Source organism: Callithrix jacchus, chromosome 17 (genome assembly GCF_049354715.1).
Source record: "Callithrix jacchus isolate 240 chromosome 17, calJac240_pri, whole genome shotgun sequence".
Taxonomy (NCBI): Eukaryota; Metazoa; Chordata; class Mammalia; order Primates; family Cebidae; genus Callithrix; species Callithrix jacchus.
The window spans coordinates 12,641,958-12,668,261 of record NC_133518.1 but is presented as its reverse complement, the minus strand read 5'-3'; the positions used below and the strand labels follow the sequence as shown (position 1 = coordinate 12,668,261).

General features: G+C 36.4%; 2 pseudogenes; one reads left to right on the top strand and one right to left on the bottom strand.

Moving 5' to 3' along the window:
* Positions 1-749: 749 nt before the first annotated feature.
* On the bottom strand, positions 750-2,473 carry LOC100389969 (60 kDa heat shock protein, mitochondrial pseudogene; annotated as a pseudogene).
* Positions 2,472-7,167, top strand: LOC100389608 (large ribosomal subunit protein uL2 pseudogene; annotated as a pseudogene).
* The last annotated feature ends 19,137 nt before the right edge of the window (positions 7,168-26,304 follow it).

Here is a 26,304-nt window from a genome sequence, read left to right as displayed (position 1 = left end):
AGATTCAATGCAATCTGTATCAAAATGTCAATGACATTCTTCACAGAAATAGGAAAAAATTGTGCATATGAAACCACATAAAAAACCAAATAGCCAAAACAATTCGGAGCAAAAATAAAAAAGCTGGAGACATCACAGATACTTCAAAATGTGCTGCAGAGCTTTCAAAACAGAATGATACCAGCATAAAAATAGACACATAGACCAATGGAACAGAACAGAGGACACCAATATAAATCCAGGCATTTATAGCAAACTCATTTTCTTTTCTTTTTTTTTAACTTTAAACAAATTTTTATTACACAAAGGTTGTCACATAATTGGATATTTCTCTGCTTTGTACACAATTATTGTCACTCTCCACAGAAAGGCTGCTTAACTTCTCATCTGGCAGTGGCAAGCACTAAAATCCTGATTTTAACAGAATAGTAATAAAAATGCCTCAGTGAATTAAGCTGAAAGCAGTACATTGGTACATGGCTCTTGTACCCAGTATCAGGAATGTAGAAATGTCTTTTTATTCAAAAAAACAAAATAAATTATCTGTAGGCACAAATAATAACAGCAATAAACCATTATGTATTTTGTCAACTGAAACCAGTAACTGATGGTCATAGTGATGTCTTAAACATCAGCTAGCCTTTCCTTCATTTTCTCTAACTGACTTCTCTGAAGTTATTGGTGAGGAACACTGCATCTTGGACTTCCCCTCACAGTTCATTAATAAAGGTAAAGTACTATTGCAGGAGTTAGAACATGCCACCTCCCATACCACCTCTCATTGCACCCATTCCAGGTTCCTTGTCTTCTTTAGGAATTTCTGTGACTACAACTTCTGCTGTAGTTAACTGAGAGGCCACACCAGCAGCATCCAATAGAGCAGTTCTCACAACCTTTGTTTATTCAATAATTCCTTTTCCACCATATTCACAAAATCTCCAGCCATAGCATCATAACCAATTTTGGGGGAACTTTGCATAATTTTCTCAACTATCAAAGATCCTTCAACACCTGCATTCTTAGCAATGGTCCTTGCTGGAATCTTGAGTGTTCTTTTAATAATTTACTTACAAATTTTTGGATCTTCATTACCTGGAGTTAATGAATCCAAGGCTGGAATGCACCGAAGTAGGGCACAGCCCCCTCCCAAAACAATGCCTTCTTCAAAACAGTAGCTCTTATAGCATTAAGGGCATCTGTAACTCCGTCTTTCTTTTCATTCACTTCAACATCACTTGTCCCACCAACCTTCAGCACTGCTACTCCATCTGAAAGTTTTGCCAGCTGTTCATTCGGTTTTTCCTTTTCATATTCACTAGTTGTGACATCTAGCTGCTCAATGATTTCTTGAATACATTTTTCAATTTAAGCCTTGTCACCTTTTTCTTTTAAGAGCATGTCTTTGGTCACAATGACCTCTCCAACTTTTCCTAAGTCATGAGCTAAACGTCTTCAAGATTGAGGGTCAATCCCTCTTCTCCAAATGCTGCATCACCTGTAGCAGCAGCTTTAAGCTGGTTCTTTCTGTTGTCACCAAACCCTGGAGCCTTGACTGCCACAACCTGAAGACCAACCTGTAGCCTATTCAAGATGAGTGTGCTTAGAGCTTCTCCATCAATGTCTTCAGCGATTATGACCAACGGCTTACAGTGAGCACTGGCAATTTCAAGAGTGTGTACAATGGACTGGACACCAGAAATTTTCTTTTCACTCAACAGAACATAGGCATCCTGGAATTCACATTTCTGACGTTTCGATGTATTAATAAAATATGGAGAAATACAGCCTCGGTCAAACTTCATGCCTTCAATACTTTCTAATTCATCATTCAGTGTTTTTCCATCCTTTACTGTGCTGACACCCTTTCTTCCAACCTTTTTCATTGCATCAGAGATGATATTCCCAATTTCTTTGTCTCCATTTGCAGAAATTGTAGCAACCTGTGCAATTTCTTTAGGGGTAGTCACAGGTTTAGATTGCTTTTTAAGTTCAGCAATTACAGCATCAACAGATAACATCTAACGTCACACCGCTCCTGATTTCCACTAGATTAGCACGTTTACTAATCTTGAAGCCTTCCTTGGCAATAGAGTATGCCAGTACAGTAGTTGTGGTAGTGCCATCCCCAGCCTCTTCATTTGTCTTATTAGCAATATCTTGAACAAGTTTCACTCCAATAGTTTTATATTTATCCTTTAAGTCAATTAACTTTGCAACAGTTACACCATCTTTTTGTTACTTTGCGACTTCCCCAGCTTTGCTCAATAATCTCTGTTCTTGTCTTTGGCCCCATTGCAACAGCTATGGCGTCGGCTAAAAGGTCGACACCTTGAAGCATTAAGGCTCGGGCATCTGCACCAAATTTTACAACTTTAGCATAAGTCCAAGTGACATGAGGAGCCAGAACCCTGGACATCGGTCTTGGCGAAAGGCTAAGTAACCGAAGCGTTCCTGCCGGGCGGCAGCAGGGCATGCGCACGGAAAGACAGGCCGTCAGCGGCGAGTGAGGGCAGCAAACTCATTTCCAACAAATGCACCAAGAACATACAATGGGTAAAAATGTTTATCACTTTTTGATAAACAGTGTTGGGAAAACTATATAACTCAATGCAGAAGAAGGAAACTAGATCCGGTCTCTCACCACACACAAAAATCAAATCAAAATAAATTAAAACATTAAATCTAAGACATTAAACTACTAGAAGAAAAACATTGGGTAAGTGTTAGGATTTTGATCTGGGCAATTTTTTTTTTTTTGTAGAAAACCCAAAAAGCACAGACACCATAAGTGAAAATAGACAAATGGCATTACATGGAGCTAAAAGGCCTCTGTACAGCAAGGGAAACAATTAACAAAATGAAAAGACAAACTTCAAAAGAATTGAAGAAAGCGTTTGCACACTGTTCATCTAAGAATAAATTTAATAACCAGAATACGGAAGAAGCGTAAGCAATTCAATAGCGGGAAAAAATATAATCAGATTTAAAAATCAGCAAGAGATATGAATAGACATTTCTTGGAAGAAGACAAATGGCAAACAGATTATAAAAATAACATTCAACGTCACTAATCATCAGATAAAGGCTAATTAAAACCACAATGAGATATCAACTCATCCCAGTTAAGATGGCTTATATCAAAAACACAGATAATAAACAGATTCTGGCAAAGATCTGTTATTATCTGTGTAGAGAAAGGGTAACCCGTGTGTGCTGTTGGTGGGAATATAAATTTGTACAGCTACTATGGAGAACAGTATTGGGGTTCCTCCCAAATCTACAAATAGAACTACTGTATGATCCAGAAAATCCACTGCTGGGTATATACCCAAAAAGAAAGAAAATCAATATATTGGAGAGATAGCTGCACACTCTTATTTATTGCAGCACTCTTCGCAGTAGTCAAAATAGGGAATCAACCTAAATGCCTATCAAAAAATTATATATACACAATAGAATATTATTCATCCTTTAAAAAGCAATGAATTTCTGTCATTTGCAGTGACATGGATGCAACTGGAGATCATTGTGTTAAGAGAAATAAGCCAAGCACAGAAAAATGATTATCACATGTTCTTACTCGTATGTGGAAGCTAAAAAGTGTATCTCATGAAGACAGAGAGTAAATTGATGATAACCAGAGATCAGCAAAGGTAGAAAAAGAAGGGAGATGAAGAGAAAGAAAATAATATAAATGTTTTTATTACCACTGAACTATAAAGATGATAAAATTTATACATATATTTTAACTCAAAAAATATTAAAACAATGATAAATATTAAACATTATTTATTTATTCAACGAACTCTGCAAGATTTTTCTTTTTTGCCTAACTTTTAAATGCTATTTTAAGCTGGAATCATGGACTAGAAAAAGTCTCTATCCTCAATAACATTGCATACTTACCTAATTAGATTAAGTAAACTGAGGAAACAGCCTTAATCTCTGGCAAGGTACAATGGTTAGATAAATTATACAAATGTGATTAAATGCTGAGTAGCTATCAAACATAAAGTTTACCTGCACATATTAACTTGGAAAGTTCACCAAGATTTACCATGTAGGACCTGTATTACTCTCCAGTGTGTAGCATATGGCTCCCCAAAAGACAGTAACTGGCATACAAATGAATAGTTGATAATGCTAATATTTGTCCTATTATCTTTGGTGATTACAGTTTAGTAATTTATTTTCTTAGCTATAGGTTCCATATTTTAAATTGTTTACCATTCCCATGTATTATGTCTACAGCCAATAAATGTGTGTTAGTAAATGTTGACAATGTCGCTAATATTAGATATTATTACTTAGACTTATTTCAGGTATAAGTAAAACGCCTAGTATTACCTGGAAAGGTAATAATTTTGGAGATAGTGAATGGGAAAGAACTTCACTGAAGCACAGAGACCCTTTTTACTAGGCCTCCTATCATACTGGGCTTACCAAGAATCATCCTTCAAAGATAAATGGTGTATGTGTGTGTGCGCACGCGCATGCGAACATTTGTTCATATTCTCCCAAAGGTTTTTGCTCTATATCAAAAAGAAGATTTCAAAATATTTTCATTTTTCATGTGGAACTGCTTTTAACCCTTTATTTTAAAAGACCAGGAAAAGAACAGAATAAAAATTTCTACCATCTCATATAGAATCCACTACATAATTTATTATAGTTAGATACTTAAAATATGGAGAAAATACAGACTTCAATATGATGGGGACAATAAGAATACTGTAATAATAATCTTAATAATAATTGATAATATGAATTGAGATATTAATATAGGACTCATGCTTTATACATAATATGCATTATTACCTCATTAATTCTTCATGAAATGTATTAAGTAAGAACAGCTATGTTCCCCCACTCCACAGATGAGAAAAAAGATACAGTGGTTCATCTATAACTAGTGAGTAGAAGAGCCCACGTACAAATCAAAGTCTGTCATGCTCCAAAACCAATTATTGTAATCTCTGCTTTTTCGCACACATGAGGTATTTCAGAGTTCAAATGTTTAAGGTTGTTAATCTTTGATTGTTAAAAAAAATGATAAGACTCTTCCAGACAAGAAAGGGCCTATGTCTCCCCTCCTGCCTATTTACCTAAAGTTGTTCTTCCCTACCCTTCCTGGTCTCTGGTTACCAACAATTTTTCCTCTTTCTTCCTGAAATCTCTTTTTAGCTCCCCCAGACAAGTGAGAACATGTGATATTCATTTTTCTGTGCTTGGCTTATTTCCCTCAACAAAATGGTCTCCAGTTCCACCCATTTTATAGAAGACTCTCACTATACATCCTGCCCACTTGAGTAGGTTCATTATCTAGAAAACTTGTTAGCGCAAGATCCAAGTATATACAGAGTTGGTATCCAGCACAAGAAAAAGGAGACGGTGAGACTAAGTAGAAGAACTAGGGAGCAGGCAATCCTCTTGAACAAGGAGTCAAGGAGCCCAGTCACAGGCTGGAAGAAAGCAGGCAACATATATTTTCATTTATTTATTCTCCAGCTGTTGTATAAAGGAGTTTGTGGAATGTAATACATAGGTATATATACACACATACCTATTAATTCACACTTGTGTAAATCGCTTTCTAGCATTGTTACTTAACCTCTATACATGTCCACTTTCTTACCTGTTAAATAGCAAGGGTAACTACTTTAAAGTTGTATAATGTATATTATAAGTGGTAATTCATTCAATGTGCTTACATGGTACCCAGTATTGTATAAGTACTTGATATTTGAAGAAACTTTTTCAGTCCCAGAAACATTTATATCTATGGATATTTAGCTTTTTGTACTAATGAAGCTAAAAAATTGAATAAAAATATAAAATAGTACAAGATATTTTTGAAGAATGATGCAAACAAGTCATTTATATTTCTATGTTGGATTGCTATGGCTATGAGAATTAAATTATTTAGATGTACCACGCAATCATAAAGGAAAGCAAAAATCAGTGACTTAACTTAGTTAATGTAAGAATCTACCATAAACTTGGTTCAGTTGATAAGGTCTTAGGGAAGGTACAGAAGTCTTCATTTTGAGAAGCAATAGCACAAATTCTTTTTCTCTTATAATGAACTATAGAACAGTGAATAAACATAATTGTTCTACTTGAACGAATGTTTTCTCTCTCTTGTTAAATAGCTTGGAGCTAATGAAATGACATTGTTTCACATTCTACAATTCAGTGCTTTCACGAATTTAGATAGATCTTGACAGATAGTATTAATCAGTGAAATTTTACTATTGGTTCAAATTCTGTTCTTTTACCTTCAATATTTAATAACTGTAGCTTTGAGGGGTTTGAACTACACTTGTTTAAATAGTAGAATTGTTTTATATAACTGATATGTTAGGTTTTAAAAGGTCATATTTGCTCTTTCGGCTGCGCTTGTGAACAAGACCTGTCGCCGTGGGCCGCATGATCTGTGGACAGTGGAAGGGCGCCGGGTCTGCGTTCTGCGCAGGTGAGGCACCGTCAGGGCCCCGCGCACCTGCTCGCCGTGGACTTCCCCGAGCAGTTACAACAAGGGCATCGTGAAGCACGCTCTCCACTGCACTGGCCTCGGCGCGCCCCTCACCAAGATGGTCTTCTGGAATCTGTACCGGTTTAAGAAGTGGGTGGAGCTGTTCATTGCCGCTGAGGGCATTCACATGGGCCAGTTTGTGTATTGTGGCAAGGCCCAGCTCAACATTGGTAATGTGCACCATGCCTGAGGGTACAACCATGTGCTGCTTAGAGAAGCCTGAAGACCGTGGCAAGCTGGCCCTGGCATCAGGGAACTATGCCACTGTTATCTCCCACAACCTTTAGACCAAGAAGACCCATGTGAAGCTGCCTTCTGGCTCCAAGAAGGTTATCTCCTCAGCCAACAGAGCAGTGGTGGTGTAGTGGCCAGAGGCGGCCGAACTGAAAACCCATCCTGAAGGCTGGCAGGGCCCACCACAAATATGAGGCAAAGAGGAACTGCTGGCCACGAGTACGGGATGTGGCCATGAACCTTGTGGAGCATCCTTTCAGAGGTGGCAACCACCAGCACATGGGCAAGTCCTCCACCATCTGCAGAGATGCCTGGGCTGGCAGCAAAATGGGTCTCATTGCTGCGCCCAGTCTGGACCTTTCCAGGGAACCAAGACTGTGCAGGAGGAAGAGAACTAATGATGAGAGGCTCAATGAAGTTTGTCCTTCTGCCACCAGTAAATAAATTAATTAATTAAAATAAAATTCATTCCTAACTCTCTTAAATGTTTTTACACAATTAAAATAGATTTATTCTGGGTTTTTTGTTATATAAATACATGATCAATGTAAAATAGTTGAATGGTATGCAAAAGGATAAAGAAGAAATTATCAACTAATATCCCACAAGCCTGAGACAAAAAGCCATTTAGTAACTGTATGTTCATGCATTTCTCTATCAATATAAATCTGTATACATATATGTAGTTGTGTGTGTATACATACATATACATAATTTTATATTAAAAATCATACATGTTGTTTTACTTTGAATTTTCATAAGTGCTGTCTTTTGTGGAATTTTTGCTTATCTCTCTTCTTTCCCTCTACTCCCTCACTCTGTCTCTATACATCCCCAATATTACATCTCCCTCCCTCACTGTGTAACCAATTCATAATGTGGTATTTGTCTTTCTCATATAAGCACACATATCAATTTACCATTGTTTATTTCACAAAAACATAATCATCTTAAACACAAGTCTTTTGCATCTTTCTTTTTCCAGCTTATATATCTCATTCATTCTTTGGAATTCCAACTCATCATTTAGTAGCAGTGACTTGTGGCAAATTATTTTGTTTCTGAGTTTTTATATGTAATATGGGGATAATTATTGTAACTATTTCCTTGGGTTGTTACTAGGCACAATATATTAGTCTATATAAAGTGCTTAGAACCACATATTACTCAAAGTAAGCACCATAAAAGCATTAGCTATTATTTACAATAGGTGCAGAATATTTTTTCATGGTATAGAAGTAAAAAATATATTCAACCAGAAAGCCCCTAATTAAATAATTGACCAAGTAATGATCATCAAAGGATACTAAATTATTTGGATGAACAGTCGGGGTGGGGGCTGTGAGTAGACAGACAACACCTAAATTCATTCATTAATGTTAAAAAAGTGGAACATGTAGATATTATGTACTTACAGAAGTGATTAAAAGTAAGTATTTAGCACCATGTATGAAACATTTTTATTCAAGTATTCAACTAATATCTAGTAGATCCTCAGTATTTAAAGTCTTACAAGTTGATAAGAAAAACAATATGGAACCAAGTAGTATGTTAAGTAAACTAAGGATACAAACAGCTAAATCTAGGATGCAAAAAAATGATATAAAAAAATGACACAGCTATAAAAAAGAATGAGTTGGTGTCCTTTGCAGGGAAGTGGATGAACTGGAAACCATCATCCTCAGCAAACTAACAAAGAAACAGAAAACCAAACACCTCATGTTCTCACTCATAAGTGGGAGTTGAGCAATGAGAACACATGGACATAGGAAGGGGAACATCATAGACCAGGACCTATCAGGGGGTGAGGGAAAAAGAGAGGGAGAGCATTAGTACAAATAGCTAATGCACGCAGGGTTTAAAACCTAGATGACAGGTTGATAGATGCAGCAAACAACCATGGCACATGTATACCTATGTAGCACACTTGCACGTCCAGCAAATGTATCCTAGAATGTAAAGTAAAATTTAAAAAAAAAATCAAAAATAAAAAATAAAAAAAAAGGTGACTTAAGTTTCTGCAACAAATAAATGGCAAGAAAAAGAGAGAGAAACTGCTATAGATGAAACTGCCATGGAGTCTTGAGAAACATAATAAAAAATGCAACATGTAGATATTGTCTGGATTCTGATTCAAACAAATTAATTGCAAAAAGCGATGTTCAAAACAAGGAAAATGTTTGAACCCCAAGTGAGAATTAGATATTAAAGAATTACTATTAACTAACTAGGTTTGTTTATTTGTTTATTTTTAGAGACAGGGTCTCACTCTGTCACCTAGGCTGGAGTGCAGTAGCACAATCACAGCTCACTGTAGCTTCGAACTCCTGGGCTCAAGTTACCCTTCTGCATAGTTAGGACCATAGGCACATGTGATCATGCCCAGTTAATTTTTAAATTTTTGCAAGGAAGGTGATCTCACTATGTTGCCCAAGCTGGTCTTGAACTACTAGCCTCAAGCAATTCCCCCACCTGGTATCCCAAAGCACTGGAATTATTTGTGGAGCCATTGTGTTCAACTTAGTTTTCTCAGGTTTAATAATGATATTGTGGGTTTTTTAAAAAAAATCCTTATCTGAAATAGTTAGGTGTGAAATGATATAATGATAGGTTATGTTTGGATAGTCCAGGAAGAAAAAAGTAAAGAAGTGGAGAAATAAGAGAGACTTGGGGAAAAAAGTTGATAATGATTTAATGTGATTGGATAACTTCATCAAGTTCATTATACTATAATGTCTACTTATGTATGTTTGAAATTTTCCATACTAAACTATTTTTTCTTTAAATTTGTATTCAAACTTTTTCCTATTGACAAGAATCTACTTTATTTCAGTTTTTCAAACAGTAGATATACTGTAGTAATAAACTTATGTATATATAGTGTTACATACTGATGCTTTCAGTTCTGTAGAATAGATTTCTAAGAGTAAAATCGCTAGACAAAAGTCTATATATTGTAATTTTTAAATTTAAAACCTAGTTCCATATTGCTTTCCAAAAAGATTGACTTTTGACATTTCCATCAGCAATATATACATTTTTTTAATCCATGCTTACCAACATTTGGGGTTAATGCTGCTTTTAAAAGCTCATTAATATGATGGATATAAATAGTATAGTTCATTGTTTTCTTAATTGACATTTTTTTAACTACTAGGGATGTTTATCAAATTTTCAGTTTTTAGCAGTTATTTAGATGTGTTTCTTTGTAAACTATATTTTAATATTCTTAAGACTTTTCTATTGCATATTTGTTTTTTGTTACCAATTTATGTCAGTTCTTTCAGTAGTAGCCATGAACATTTTATCTGTTTTTGTGTTTCAAATATGTTTTACTGTCTATAATTTGCCTATCAACTTTGTTTATGGTATATTTTCCCAGGCAACATATCTTAATGTTTATATAGCTAAATATGTCTATCATTTCCTTAATATATTTTTGGTTTCCCATTTTGTTTAAAAAGTTCTCTCCAAAGCCTACATTATACATACCGTCTCATTTTTCCTCCAAAATAGTATTATTTTTTTCCCATTAAGTATATCCAACAGAAATATATTAACCAAGCTTCTTAAGTGTTTCCTGGTTTTATTGGACTTTGTAGGAATTAACATTTGGATTTATCTTATTTATAAGAGTTGTTACTTTTCTGTTTCATTAATTTTAGTTTTAGTCTTAACAATTACCTTCTTCCATTTACTTTTGATTTTGTTGTTCTTTTATAAAATACCTTGACATGAATAATAAGCTTCTTTTTAAATATATTTACCCAGAAGAACGTTTAAGGATAGATACATTCCCTGAGTATTTTTGCATTGTATGATACGTTTCGAAATGTTTCTTCCTAATAATTTGTATTAAAGCTTTTAATTGCTCCTGGAGCTGAAGATTATCTGAGTGTATTTTTTAATTTCTAAGCAATTCATGTTTTAAGGTAAACTTTTATTGTCTATTTCCAGTTGTATTAGATTGCAATTATGTCACACAACGTGTAGTAATCTTTCTTTATTACTTTCGTTTGTGGTCAAAAACACTTTTGTAATGTTCTTTAAAAGTATAAATTTTTTTCTCTTAAAGATTCTAAGGATTATATGTATGCATGTATGTACATATAATCAAGTTTGTTGATTATCTCCTTTAGTTTTTCTGTGGTTATGCATTTTCTTTTTAGTAAAATCTATTTCTGGAAAAAATGTGTATTAAAACCTTCCACTAAATTTTACTTTTATTGGCCTTTATTACATGTTTAATATTCCTGCTTCATAACATTTGTGGCTACATTGTTTGATGAATAAAGATTTATTGTGCATTCAATCACTAATGTACCTGTAAGAATTAAAGAAAGAGGGCAGAAACATGAAAAGCGACTTGACAGAATAAACCTGAGAGGAACTTCTGGCCAAATTGGGTCAGAGGTACTCTCTCTTACAGATTAAGAATTTTTAAGGGTGCAGGGTGGCAGAGCTTATCACAGGCTCAGAATATTTCTGTGTCTCTTTGTCTTGCTTACCGGGAAGGTAGGGTTTTGTGTCTGTTCCCATACGTCTTCCTGCAGCTGCAGGCATACCCTCCCCTCCCGACACCGAGTCTGCTTTTAGCGTCCCTCTTAGTGCACCTAAAGGGAAAGGAATGCGCTTATTAGGGCCCACTGTTTTACTGGGGCCCATTGTATAATAAGTTTGGTGGTTACTCAAGTGACTTCTCCCCTTCCCTCTGTACCTGAGCTATCTTGTCTATGTTTTACTCTCTGCTGTTTCTGGCTGCTTGTTGGGACAAAAGTGATTTCCTTGAAATGCTTGAGGTGAGAAAGGGAGCTGGAACTTAAAGTGGCCGTGTTTGGTGTTTGTCCAAGATAACAGTGCTACTTCTCTGTCAGTTTCTTTCTTAATATCTTTAACAACATTAAATTTAAAATTAACCCATATTATCATTTCAACTATTGCTTGCTTTTAGGTTTTATTTGCTCTGTATTGCTTTTGAAGTGGTATCGTTGTCTGGTGTAAATACCCAGGGTTCCTCATCTCACTCCAATAAGATTAAGGACACAAACACATGTGGGTGGGTTAAGGCGCAGAAAGTTTAATAGGTATAAGAAAGGAGAGAGGATAGCAGCTCTCTGTCTCTTGTGAGAGAGAGGCATCTGAATGGGAAAAGCCAGCCTGCAGTGGACTGTGACAGATTTTATAGGCAGGTGTTTGGAGATGTTGTCTGATTTACATAGGGCCATAGATTGGTTGGATCAGGTGTGATGTTTACATGGCACGAGAAGGCTGATTGTCCTAACTTAATTGTATTGTGCAAACGGGCTTTCCACTTGGCCAGCATTATCTTGTCTGCTCCTTACTGTACACGTGACTGACAAAGAGAAGAAAATGTGGAGCTGCCATTTTGAACATGCCTATCCCACGTAGCATATTCCTATAGGCACAACTGCTGGCATTTGCCTGTACAAGCTTCCAACTTGGTGTCTATGTCTGCAGCTCGATTTTACAGACTGCTCTGTTAGAAAAGAAAATGAGTTTGAGGCTGGTTTTCATTCAAATGAAAACTTTACTGAGGGCTTCCTTATCCTCAAAATCTGCCTAAATAGTTTCTTTTTAACTCCTATATCTCTTTGACTACCCCCTTTTTTAAAAAATTACACTTCAACTTCCTTAATCACCTTGTGTTTCTTACAGACCACATTTATATAGGGCTGGGTTTTTTTGCACTGAATTTTCGTTTCATACCATTTGTATCTTCACATTAGAAAATTCATCACATTCATAGTTAGATAATAACTGATATAATTGATTTTATTCATTTCATATTATTTTGTTTCCCACCTATTTTACTGTTTTGTCTTTTTCTTCATCCTTGTGCTTATGCACTCTGGTTTTAAGATTCATTTTTTCTTTAATTTTTTTCTTGTCAACTTGGCTTTATTTCATTTATCTATATTCATTTACCACCCATCACCATATTTTTAAAATACTCGTCATCAAATATGTATGTATTCTAAAATATGAAAACAAGATACCGATTATTCCCCTCAACAAAAAATTCATATTTTCCATCTGCTTTCTCCTTTTCTCTCAATAAGATAATACCTATCATGTTTTTACTTCCCACCACACATCCCTCACCAACCAATCTTTAGTTTTTACCGAGTTAATTTAGTACTTTAGTTTCCAGACTGTTTTGAAGTTTTCCCTAGAAATATAATTTTTTATTTAGACAGTATTTATCTATTGATTGATCGATCAATCTATAGATCTATATATCAGTTCATCCATCCACCCATCTACTTACAGCTGTTTCCTCTTCATTCATTCTTATCACAGGGGCTTTCTTCTGATTTATTATTGGGTAGGCTGTATTCTTTCTCAACCCTTATCTTCATACAGGTAAGTGGAAATACATTCTTACAACTCCCGAAGCTCTGCAGAAAGTACTCTTTCTCTCTAGCAGGTAACGTCTAGGCTGAACTTCAATCCTATCTTTTCAGGTATCTATGCAGCTTCACCAGCTTCCTACTGATGAGAAGTTCAATGACAATCTGATTTCTTTGATTTGGTAAGCAACTTTTTCTTTCCATCTGCATCTGGTAAAATGCTCTCTTTATTCTTAGAATTCAAAGATTTGATTATACTATGACCATGCTATCTTTTCCCTTCAATCTAGCATGGGATTTCCTAGGCCCCTTCAGCCTACAGATCCCAGTCTATCTTTACAACAGGACATTTATTTCTATTCCTTGTGAAATTATTTCCCTTTATCTATCAATTTTTTTCTTCCTCTACAATCCATATTATTTAGATTTTAGGATTCCTAAGTTTATTGCCTTTCATAATTTCCCCTTATTATTTCCATTTTTTTTGTGTGTGTTTTCCCTTTATTTGGAAATCTTTCTTTTGCTTACTCTTCAAGGCAACTAGTTCAGGTCCTAACAGTGATCATTTTCACCTCAAAATGATCTATTAACTTTTTTAGTTCAACACCATGTTTCTCAAATTCAAAAACATATATGTATGCATATATTTACACACATGGGCATTATTCATCTCCTAAAGTGTTCATCAGTCTTCTCAGGCAGTACTTGGCTAAGAACCACCACTGGTAGTATTTAAATTTTCTCAATGGGATTTGGGTCTAATCTCATCTAATGGTTGTAATGCCACAGTTGAAAGATGATGCAGCTGTGTCAGCATCTGTAGGTCTTTCAAACTTTAATGTCCCTGTGATTCACCTGGGTTCCAATTCAGTAGGTGTGGAGTGGAGCTGACTCTGCATTTTTGTTACGTTTCCAGATAATGCCATTGTTGCCTGGATCAAGGACCATACTGTGCATACCAAGGGACTAACAGGTGCTGTCCAGAAGGGTGTCAGTCCCAAATAGAAAAGTCACAGAAACTTCTTTCTGCTTGTAATCTCTTCATGTGTAAATGCTAGCATTCTCAAAGCCCTGGCATTAGAAAGCACCTTTATCACCTGTCTGACAATTCCTGCTGGTGGAGAAGACGAGCATGTTTTTCTGGAAACACTCATTTTTCTCCTGGAGATTTGTGGATCTCCATAGGGCAAGCTCCCTTTAGGATTCATAGAATTTTTTGTCAGCAACTTATAGTTCTCCATTACTTGTCTTTGGAGGCATTCCTAAGAGCAGAAGGGGAAAAGGTCCTCCATTTCTCTCCATCTGTTCGGAGAAGAGCCAAGGCCTGACTCCTAACCTCTAGACCCGCTGTGAGCCGATCCAGCAGCTGCTTGACTCGGGAAAGACAGTTTGTCATTGATTTGGACTGGGGTAAAATATTCAAGCCACCATTTTTATAAATGAAAGCCTTTCCTATTGGCTAGGTGCAGTGGCTCACACCTATAATTTCAGCACTTTGGGAAGTAAGGGCACGAGGATCACTTGAAGCCAGGAGTCCAAGACCAACCTGGGCATCATAGCAAGACCCCAACTCTACTAAAAGTCAGAAAAATTAGCTGAGTGTAGTGGTACACACCTGTAGTCCCAGCTACTAAGGAGGCTGAGGCAAGAGGATGACTTTATCTCAGGAGTTTGAGGCTGCAGTGCGCTGTGATTGCAGCACTGAACAGCAGCCTGAGCAACAGAGCAAGAAACTGTCTCAAAACAAACAGACAAAAACCACCACAAATAACAACAACAACAAAAAGGCTTTACTATATATTTCAAAAAATAAAGTGATTTTCATACACAGATTTTAAGCAGAAAAAGGAAGGTAAAGCTCAGATGAAATTACATCATTGAGCCATAAAGGAAAAAAGCTATCATCCCATTAGAGAAAACTCCAACTGAAGAAGGACAAAATGATATTTTGTATTTTGGGGATCTGAAAAACTAAAAAAGAAAAGAGAAATAAATATAAGTAATGAAAAATTAAAAAGAGTGCAGAATCGCCATATTTTACTTTCTCTTTCTTCTATGGGAAGATTCTAACATTGTTGAGTATGCAGGTAAAGAGTTGGCACCTTGAGTTTTTCCTTCCATGTCCTCCAGGGAGTGTGGCATTATATATGGACCTTGCCATGAAATAAATATCCCCATAAAAGAGGAAGTCAAACATAAAGACTGTGCAAATTCTAGCAGACCTGCTGTATGTATATTCGTTTCTGGAGATGTCCAGATACAATTTATATGGTATTTTTTTTCTTTTTCCTAAAACTCAGAACTATCTTTTTTAAATTTATAAATCTACTTTGACTTGAAAGGCTTTCTGATTTTTTATTTCTTTTCTCAAACTCTGTTAAATTTAATTTGTCTAAGGTTTGTCCTTTAACACAGGAGAAACTCTACTTCCCCTTCAACTTAACAAAGTATAAATTTCCCCTTTCGTAAAAATAAATTTACTTTATAGAGGAAATTTTCATTAGTAAATCTGTACCAGGAAGAAAGTTACTCCAAGACAATGTTCATCAGCTGAGAGATTTTTATCTGCCTAACAAGGCAATCTTTATTCACCCTATATTTCCTCCTTCCCCTCACCCTCCCATAATTTATCTCCCCACTCCCTTATTATAAAAGTCTGTCATCTGCACTTCCTTAAGTCTCATATTTCTGTAGGAGCCCTGTGCATACACACTTCAAAATTAAAACTGTTTTTTTCTTTTAACCTGTTTTATACCCGTTTAATCCAGAGATCAGCCAAGAGCTCAGAAGAATAGAAGGAACAATTTTTTGTGTTACTCAATTCAACTCTACTTAAATTATTTTCTTACAAAAGTTCAGAAGATCATCTACTTATGACTTGATACTACCTTTACGATGCAATGACATGTGTGTGAACCAATAGCAATGCATAAAAATTTCACGAAACCATGGATAATAAACTCTACCCTGATGAGTACTCACATGTTGAGTGACATTCGCCTACTATGTTGGGGATATAATTGTTAGACTTTAGATCTGAAGAAATCTCCAGAGACTATCGGGTTTATAACCTTCTCTTCAAATATTTCAATACCATTCAAGACTGACAGTTGTTTGTTTAGCCATTCACAACAGGCTCCTCCTGGGCTTACCGACATGTAGGGATTGTTGTCCTTATACAGTAACAAATAAAATTCAGTCACTACTACTCCAACCTGCACAAAATTCTTCTGCCTCTTCCCTGATTCCCAGCTCCTGGAAATGGCTGATTTGTTTTCTGTAATAAAATGCATTTGAGACCCATCCATGTTGTTGCGTGTATTGGTTGTTCTATTTAGTAATGTCCCACTGAATGGGATTGAATATACTCATTCTCCAGTTGTGGGGCATTTGAGTTATTTCTGGTCCTTGGCATTTACAAATAAACTAAGGCTGAGTTTTAAACCATTTTAGTTGTTGAAATTATTTTTCAACTTTAACTATTTGAGTTTTAGAACAGTTGCTGCTTCTATCTCTACAAATCCAAAAATTTAGATTCTCTCTATTTTAGTCTCTTTCATCCCTGCTTGCAAAGTGACAATTTCTATTTAAGCCAACCTTCTTGCAAATAGTTTTCTAGACTCAGGCTATGTCTACGAAAGCATGCTGCCATCATTCTATATTGCAATGTTTTTTCTACTAGTACAAAAAGTTCATTAGATACATAATCATTCATCCACATCATTGAGAGTAACAGTTTTACCAAAAGTTTTGCTACTACAGTGAATGGAGAAATAGTTTGCCCTTTAATATTTTCCTCCCCTCTGCTTCCTAGAGTCCATGTACTCTTGAAAGGAATGTGTATTCTGCAGTTGTTAGAATAGCGTTTTATAAGCATCAATTAGATCAAGTTGATTGATAGACTCATTTAAATTGTCTATGACAATTTGTACTGACATTTTATCTACTTGTTCTATCAGTTACTGAGAGAAGTATTACAATGTTTAGCTTTGGGGATTTATCATTTTTCTCTTTAATTTTATTCATTTTTGCTTCTTGTATTTTGAAGTATTGTTACGAGGTCTGTTCATTTTAGGATTGTTATGTATTCTTGATGAATTGACCTTTTGTGTTTATAAAATGACTCCCTTTATGTCTGATAATACTCCTTGTCTTGAAGTCAATTTTGCCTGACATTGAGGTAGCACACTAGCTTTCATTTGCTTTGTGTTTACATGATGTACCTGTTTCTATACTTTCATATTCAACCTGTTTTTGTCAATATATTTACAGTGGCTCTCTTGTAGGCAGCAAATAGTTGGGTTTTGCTTTCTTATATAGTCTGAAAAACTTTGGATTTTAATTATTGACATAAGTAAGATTAAGTCTATTATAATGTCATTTGCAATCTATTTGCTCTTTGTTTCTTTGCTTTTCCTTTTCTGTCTTCTTTTAGGTTAATAAAAATTTTAATATCACAAATTATCTTCTGTATTGGCTGCTTAGCTAGTATAGTTTTGGGGAGGTTATTGTTTCCTCTGTGGATTACAATGTATATTCCTAATTAATCACAGTCTTCTTGAATTCATATTATGCCACTTCATATAAACAGTGGTAAAACTCAATTTTCACTGCTCATATTCTTTGTAATATTATACTATATATTTTACTTCTACACATTATAAACCTCACAATGTATTGTTTTTACTTTTGTTTTAGTCTATGGATTACGGATTTTTAAAAAATAAATAAAAGATAATGATTTATATTTACCTATCTGTATATTTCTAATATTCTACATGTCTTCCTATATATCTGAATTCCCATCTGGTATCAATTTTCACAGTGTGAAGACATTTCTTTAGTATTTCTTTACAGTGGCAAATTCTGTTGGCAACAAATTCTCTCAGCTTCCTTTTTCTGAAAATATTTTACCTTCATTTTCAAAAGATATTTTTGCTGGATCTAGATTTCTAGGTGAGACTTCCACTTGTTTCCATGAAGGAATAAGATAATCTAGAATTACCTCTTGCTGTCAATTAGAAAATAAAACTTTACTGGTGGGTGTATTAGTTTGTGCTCACATTGCTAGAAGAAAATACCTGAGACTGGGTAATCTATTTAAAAAAAACAGAGGTTCAGTTGGCTCATGGTTCTGTAGATGGTATAGGAAGTAGATGTGGGCATATGATTGGTTTCTTGGGAGGCCTCAGGAAACTTACAATCATGGCAAAAGATGAAAGTGGAGAGCAGGCATGACCCAGAGCAGAAACAAAAGTGAATGAGCTAAGCCAAGTGCTGCACTTTTAAATAGTCAGGTCTTACAAGTACTCCCTTACTATCATGAGGACAGCACCAAGGGGATGGTGCTAACCCATTCACAAGTTTGTCCCCATGATCCAGTCACTTCTCACCAGGACTCACCTCCAACATTGTGCATTACAATTCAACATGGGTGGGAACACACATCCACCCTATATCATTCCACCCCTGCCTCCTTCTAAATCTCACGTCCTTCTCACATTGCAACATACAATCATGCCTTCCCAACAGTCTCCCAAAGTCTTAGCTCACTGCAGCATTAACTCAAAAGTCTGAAGTGCAAAGTCACATCTGAGACAAAGCAAATCCCTGCCACCCATGAGCCAGTAAAAGTAAAAACAAGTTACTTACTTTCAAGGTATTGTATTAGTTAATTTTCATGCTTCTATAAAGAACTGCCTGAGACTGGGTAATTTATAAAGAAAAGAGGTATAATTAACTCACAGTTCAGGATGGCTGGGTAGGCCTCCAGAAATTTTCAATCATGGCAGAAGGCAAAGGGGAAGCAGGGACTTTCTTCAGAAGGCAGCAGAAAGAAGTGTCGAGCAACAGGGGAAGAGCTCCTTATAAAATCATTAGATGTCGTGAGAACTCACTCACTATCACAAGAAAAACATGAGGGAAACTACCCTCATGTTTCAATCACCTCCACCTGGTCTTTCCCTTAACATGTAAAGATTATGGGAATTATGAGGATTACAATTCAAGATGAGATTTGGGTGGGGACACAAAGCTGAACCATATCAGATACAATGAGAGGATAAGCATTTGGGTAAATATTCCTGTTCCAAAAGAAAGAAATTGAGCAAAAGAAAGGGGCTACTGGCCCCATGCAAATCCAAAACCCAGCAGCACAGTCATTAAATCTTACAGCTCCAAAATAATCTCCTTTGGCTACATGTCCCAAAACCAGACTACACTAGTATGAGGGGCGGACTCCCAAGGCCTTGGGCAGCTCTGCCTCTGTGTTTGCAGAGTACAGCCCATGCAGCTGTTCTCACAGGCTGGCATTGAGTGTCTGTGGCTTTTGAGGTATAGGGTGCAAGCTGTTAATGAATCTACCACTCTGGGATCTGGAGATAATGGCCGCCTTCTCACAACTCAAATAGACAGTGTCCCAGTGGGAACTTTAACCTCACATTTCCCCTTTGCCTAGTTGAGGTTCTCCATGAGGGCACTGCACCTGCAGCAGACTTCTGCATGGACATCCTGGCTTTTCCATACATCCTCTGATATCTAGGCAGAGGCCCCCAAGCATAAACTCTTGCACTCTATGCACCCATGGTCCCAACACCACGTGGAAACCACAAAGATTTTAACTTGCACTCTGAAGCAGCTGCCCAAGCTCTACCTGGGCCCCTCTGAGCTAAAGCTGGAGCTGGATTGGCCAGGATGCAGGGACCAGTGTCCTGAAGCAGGGCAGCAGAATCCTGGGCCTACTACACAAAACTATCCTTCTCTCCTAGGCCTCAGAGCCTGTGATGAAAGGGGCTGCAGCAAAGTTCTCTAAAATTCCTTCAAAGTCTTTTTCTCTTTGTCTTGGATGTCAGCACTTGCCTCCTTTTTGTTTATGCAAATTTCTCTAGCAAGAGGTTGCTCAGCAGTCTACTTGAATTCTTCTCCTGAAAATGGGCTTTTGTTTTCTACCACATGGCCAGGCTGCAAATTTCCCAAACTCTTAACTGCTTCCTTTTTAAATAAAAGTTCCAACTTATTTATTTGATTCCGCATCTGAGCATAGGCTGCTACAAGCAGCCACACTACATCTTGAATACTTTGCTGCTCAGAAGCTTCTTCTCCCAGATATCCTAGGTCATCATTCTCAAGTTCAAAATTCTACATATTAATAGAGCATGGACACTCCAGCCATACTCTCAGCTAAGGTATAACACATGTGACCTTTGCTCCAGTTCCCAGTGAATTCCTCATTTTTATCTGAGACCTTGTTAGCCTGGCTTTCACTTTCCTCATCACTATGAGAATTTTGGTCACAACCATTTAGCCAGTCTCTAAGAAGTTCCCCACTTTCCCTCATTTTCCTGACTTCTTCTGAATCATCCAAATCCTTCCCACCTCTGCCTGTTACCCAATTCCAAATCTGCTTCTACATTTTCAAGCATCTTTATAACAATGCCTCATTCTTCAGTATCAATTTTCTATATGCATTCTCGCACAGCTATAAAGAAAACACCTGAGACTAGATAATTTCTAAAGAAAAAAGGCTTAATTGGCTCACAATTCTATAGGCAGTACTGGAAGCATGCTACTGGCATCTGCTCAGCTGCTGGCAAGGCTTCAGGAAACCTACAATCATGGTGGAAGGCAAAGGAAGAGCTGGTATGTCACATGGCCAGAGTAGGAACAAGAGGGAGCAAGCAAGGTGCCACATACTTTTAAACACCCAGATTTTATTAAAACTCACTGGGCCGGGCGCGATGGCTCACGCCTGTAATCCCAGCACTTTGGGAGGCCGAGGCGGGTGGATCACGAGGTCAAGAGATCGAGACCATCCTGGTCAACATGGTGAAACCCCGTCTCTACTAAAAATACAAAAAATTAGCTGGGCATGGTGGTGCGTGCCTGTAATCCCAGCTACTCGGGAGGCTGAGGCAGGAGAATTGCCTGAACCCAGGAGGCGGAGGTTGCAGTGAGCCGAGATCGCGCCATTGCACTCCAGCCTGGGTAACAAGAGCAAAACTCCGTCTCAAAAACAAAACAAAAAAAACCCTCACTTACTTTAGCACCAAGGGAATGGCGCTAAAGCAGTCATAAGAAATCAACCCTATGATCCAATCACCTCTCTCCAGGACCCACCTCCAACATTGAGGATTATAATTCAACATGAGATTTCAATGGAGACGCATGTAAACTGTATCAATGGGCAATAAGTAGCACAGGACTCTGATCTCTGAGAAACTGACAACACATGAGGTGAGTCCTGTCACTGCTGTAACTTTCTGAGGGGAAATTATTCCCAGATTTGGGCACAGGGAAGGAAGACAAAAAAAAAAGTCCAACAATCTCAAGGAATTGAGAAAACACAGACTAGAAGCCAATACAGCTACCCTTTTCAGAGTTCAGAGAAAGAGCTACCCAGAGAGAAGTTTTCATAGTCTGAACGGGGTCTCCTTCCTCCAAAGTTCAAATTCTTCCAATTTCTGTCTTATTTTGGTTTCCTTTAAACAGGTGTTTTGAATATTTTCCCCAGAATTTATAATTGTTTGCAGGAGGATAAGTCCAATACTCCTTTATTAATGCAAGCCAGAATTCCTATACTTCTTTTTTAACTACACTTTCTCAGATTTTTTTCTTTTTTTTTTTCTTTTGTGTGTGTGTGTGTTTTTGAGATGGAGTCTAGCCCTGTTGCCCTTCTCAGCTCACTGCAACCTCCTCCTCTTGGGTTTAAGCTATTCTCCTGCCTCAGCCTCCCAAGTAGCTGTGATTACAGATGCCCACCACCATTCCCAGCTAATTTTTGTATTCAGTAGAGATGAGGTTTCAACATATTGGCCAGGCTGGTCTCAAACTCTTGACCTCACGATCCACCCACTTCGGCCTCCCAAAGTGCTGAGATTACAGGTGTGAGCCACCGTGCCCAGCCTCAGAGACCTTTTTCATTAATGTTGGCTATCACAACTCATTCTTTAGTACCTGAGTAATGTTTTGTAACACAAACATAATTTTATATTTTTAGCCTATTTATATTTTTATATTTTAAATTTTATTTTAATATATTTTTATATTATATATTTATAATTTTGTGTTTTTAGCCTATATTCTTAGCTAAAAATTTTACATTTTTAGCCTATTTGAATTTTTGTTGGTAGTGCTGTTGGTAGTCGATCCTGTTGTTAATATATTTGGCTTTATATTTCTAGCATAAACTGATAAAACATGTAGAAAAAAATTTTAAAAACACAAAAGAAAAAATTTTATTTTATTTTTAAATCTTAGGACATTTTATTTTAATCCTTTCATTTTAATTCTTTTTGTATGTACAATTCTTTGTTTTAAATAATTTGATCATATTTTATAGAAATATACTTTTCTATTTAACAAAAATTGAGAAACATTTTCTTTTTTTATTTTTTATTGGATTATAGGTTTTGGGGTACATGAGCAGAGCATGCAAGACAGTTGCGTAGGTACACACATGGCAGTGTGCTTTGCTTTTCTTCTCCCCTTCACCCACATTTGGCATTTCTCCCCAGGCTATCCCTCCCCACCTCCCCCTCCCACTGGCCCCCCCCTTTCCCCCCCAATAGACCCCAGTGTTTAGTACTCCCCTTTCTGTGTCCATGTGTTCTCATTTTTCATCACCCACCTATGAGTGAGAATATGCGGTGTTTCATTTTCTGTTCTTGTGTCAGTTTGCTGAGGATGATGTTCTCCAGATTCATCCATGTTCCTATAAACGACACAAACTCATCATTTCTGATTGCTGCATAATATTCCATGGTGTATATGTGCCACGTTTTTCCAATCCAGTCTATTATCAATGGGCATTTGGGTTGATTCCAGGTCTTTTCTATTGTAAACAGTGCTGCAATGAACATTCGTGTACATGTGTCCTTATAGTAGAACGATTTATAGTCTTTTGGATATATACCCAGTAATGGGATTGCTGGGTCAAATGGAATTTCTATTTCTAAGGCCTTGAGGAATCGCCACACTGTCTTCCACAATGGTTGAACTAATTTACATTCCCACCAACAGTGTAAAAGTGTTCCTTTTTCTCCACATCCTCTCCAGCATCTGTTGTCTCCAAATTTTTTAATGATCGCCATTCTAACTGGCGTGAGATGGTATCTCAATGTGGTTTTGATTTGCATCTCTCTGATGACCAGTGACGATGAGCATTTTTTCATATGATTGTTGGCCTCATATATGTCTTCTTTCGTAAAGTATCTGTTCATATCCTTTGCCCACTTTTGTATGGGCTTGTTTGTTTTTTTCCTGTAAATCTGTTTGAGTTCTTTGTAAATTCTGGATATCAGCCCTTTGTCAGATGGGTAGACTGCGAAAATTTTTTCCCATTCTGTTGGTTGCCGATCCACTCTAGTGACTGTTTCTTTTGCCGTGCAGAAGCTGTGGAGTTTCATTAGGTACCATTTGTCTATTTTGGCTTTTGTTGCCAATGCTTTTGGTGTTTTGTTCATGAAGTCCTTGCCTACTCCTATGTCCTGGATGGTTTTGCCTAGATTTCCTTCTAGGGTTTTTATGGTGTCAGGTCTTATGTTTAAGTCTTTAATCCATCTGGAGTTAATTTTAGTGTAAGGTGTCAGGAAGGGGTCCAGTTTCTGCTTTCTGCACATGGCTAGCCAGTTTTCCCAACACCATTTGTTAAACAGGGAATCCTTTCCCCATTGCTTGTTTTTGTCAGGTTTATCAAAGATTCTATAGTTGTATGTATGTTGTGTTGCCTCTGGTGCCTCTGTTTTGTTCCACTGGTCTATATCTCTGTTTTGGTACCAGTATCATGCTGTTTTGATTACTGTAGCCTTGTAGTATAGTTTGAAATCTGGTAGTGTGATGCCCCCGCTGTGTTCTTTTTGCTTAGAATTGACTTGGCTATGCGGGCTCTCTTTTGGTTCCATATGAAGTTCATGGTGGTTTTTTCCAGTTCTGTGAAGAAAGTCAATAGTAGCCTGATGGGGATAGCGTTGATTCTGTAAATTACTTTGGGCAGTATAGCCATTTTCACGATATTAATTCTTCCTAACCATGAACATGGAATTTCTCCATCTGTTTGTGTCCTCTCTGATTTCGTTGAGCAGTGGTTTGTAGTTCTCCTTGAAGAGGTCTCTTACGTTCCTTGTGAGTTGTATTCCAAGGTATTTTATTCTTTTTGTAGCAATTTTCTTTCTTATTAAACATCCATATTCTTTTCAGTTTTATTTACTTTAAATGTCTCTGCAGTGATTTTGTACTTCTAGCTTTCTAGAAGTAGAATTGTTAGGGAAGCAGGAACCTAGGAGAGCCAGAATAAGGTTATTTTAAGTTCAGCTCCATATGGAAACAAATCAGGCACATTCCCTTAGTCACAACCCATGGTCATAATATGTTTATAGTTGAGAAAATAGCCTGAGGATACCTACAAGGAAGCACTCTTATGTCAACAAAATCCAGATATCCAAATACCCATAACAGTTTGTGTTTTTTATATAATTGAGGTTATGTTTTGATGTACTCACACAGTACAGGGTCAAGAACAGTTTTCTTTAAAATCAATAGAACTAATTTATTGTTCTATTGATTGTCTGCATTGAGACCCCTTTACAGAATTATCTGGTCAAAGATACATATTTAATAAAAAGCTGAAATGCTTTCCAAGATGTTTTGATATTTCACACTTACATTATTAAGGGTCTGCTTCTTTATAGCCATGAAAATACTCTAAACAAAATCTCTGCTAATTTCTTTTTTTTTTTTTAAGAAAGAAGGAGAGAAAGAAAGAATTAAAAAAAAGAGAATGAAGGAGAGGAAGACAGAGGAAGAAAAAGAGGGAGAGAGAACAGGAATGTTGTTTTATTCTAAAAATGGGTATTGAAAACTTCTTTTTTGACAATAATTGTGCTTAATAATGGCCGATCAATATTTCATTTAAAGCTATGAGTAGGTGTGATGTGGTACTGACAAAAATGTATATTTTGTGTATTTAAAGTGGAGAGTTTTATAAATGTTTATTAAGTTTATTTGTTCTGGATCTGAGTTCAAGTCTTGGATATCCTTATTAATTTTCTGTCTCATTGATCTATCTAAAATTGATGTTGAAGTCTCCCACTATTATTGTGTGGGAGTCTAGAGAGTCTAAGTCTCTTTATAGGTCTTATGTATCTGGGTGTTTCTGTATTGGGTGCGTATATATTTAGGATCGTTAGCTCTTCTTGTTGCATTGATTTTTTTACCATTATATCTTTGTTGCTTGAAAATCTATTTTATCAGAGGCAAGAATTGCGACTCCTGCTTTTTATTTATTTATTTATTTTTGCTCTCCATTTGGTTGGTAAATCTTTCTCCATCCCTTTGTTTTGAGTCTTTGTGTATTCTTGCATGTGAAATGGGTCTGGATGTAGCATACCGTTGGATTTTGGCTGTATCTTTTGATTAAGAGATTTAGTCGATTTAAATTTAGGATTACTGCCATTTGATGTTAGCTGGCTGTTTTGTCCATTTGTTGATGTAAATTCTTTATTATGTTGATGCTCTTTACTTTTTGGTATATTTTTGGAAAGGCTAATACTGGTTGTTCCTTTCTATGTGTAATGCTTCTTTCAGAAGCTCTTGTAAAGCAGGCCTGGTGGTAATAAAATCTCTAAGTACTTGCTGGTTCATAAAAAAATTTATTTTTCCTTCAGTTGTGAAGCTTAGTTTGGCTGGATATGAAAAAAATCTCTGCTAATTTCATGGACAAAATAAATGGCTTCTCATTTTTTCAATTTAGTTATTGAGCTAAATTTAATTTCTATTTAATTAAATAGAACTAATTTCAATTTGTCTTGAGCTAAATTTAAATTTGTAATTGAGTTACTAACTCACTAACAATAAAATTGGACATTGTTTTATAGGTTTATTAATCAATTAATTTTCTTCTATTGAATATTATTAGTGTCTTTCATTTCCTTTTGGTCCTAACCACCACTATTCCCATCTACCAACATCCCGATAACTGATCCTAAATCAGTAATGACTTTCTGAAATTATTTAGACTTTTTTAATTTCTGCAATTATTCTGGTTATCTATCCTGTCTATCTGATAGCTTTACCTCTCATTTAATTGACTTCCTCACTTCCATGGACTTCTACCTCCACTTCATTGTTTTCAGTCTCTCCTACCTCGGCCATTGTTACAAGTAGTCTGAA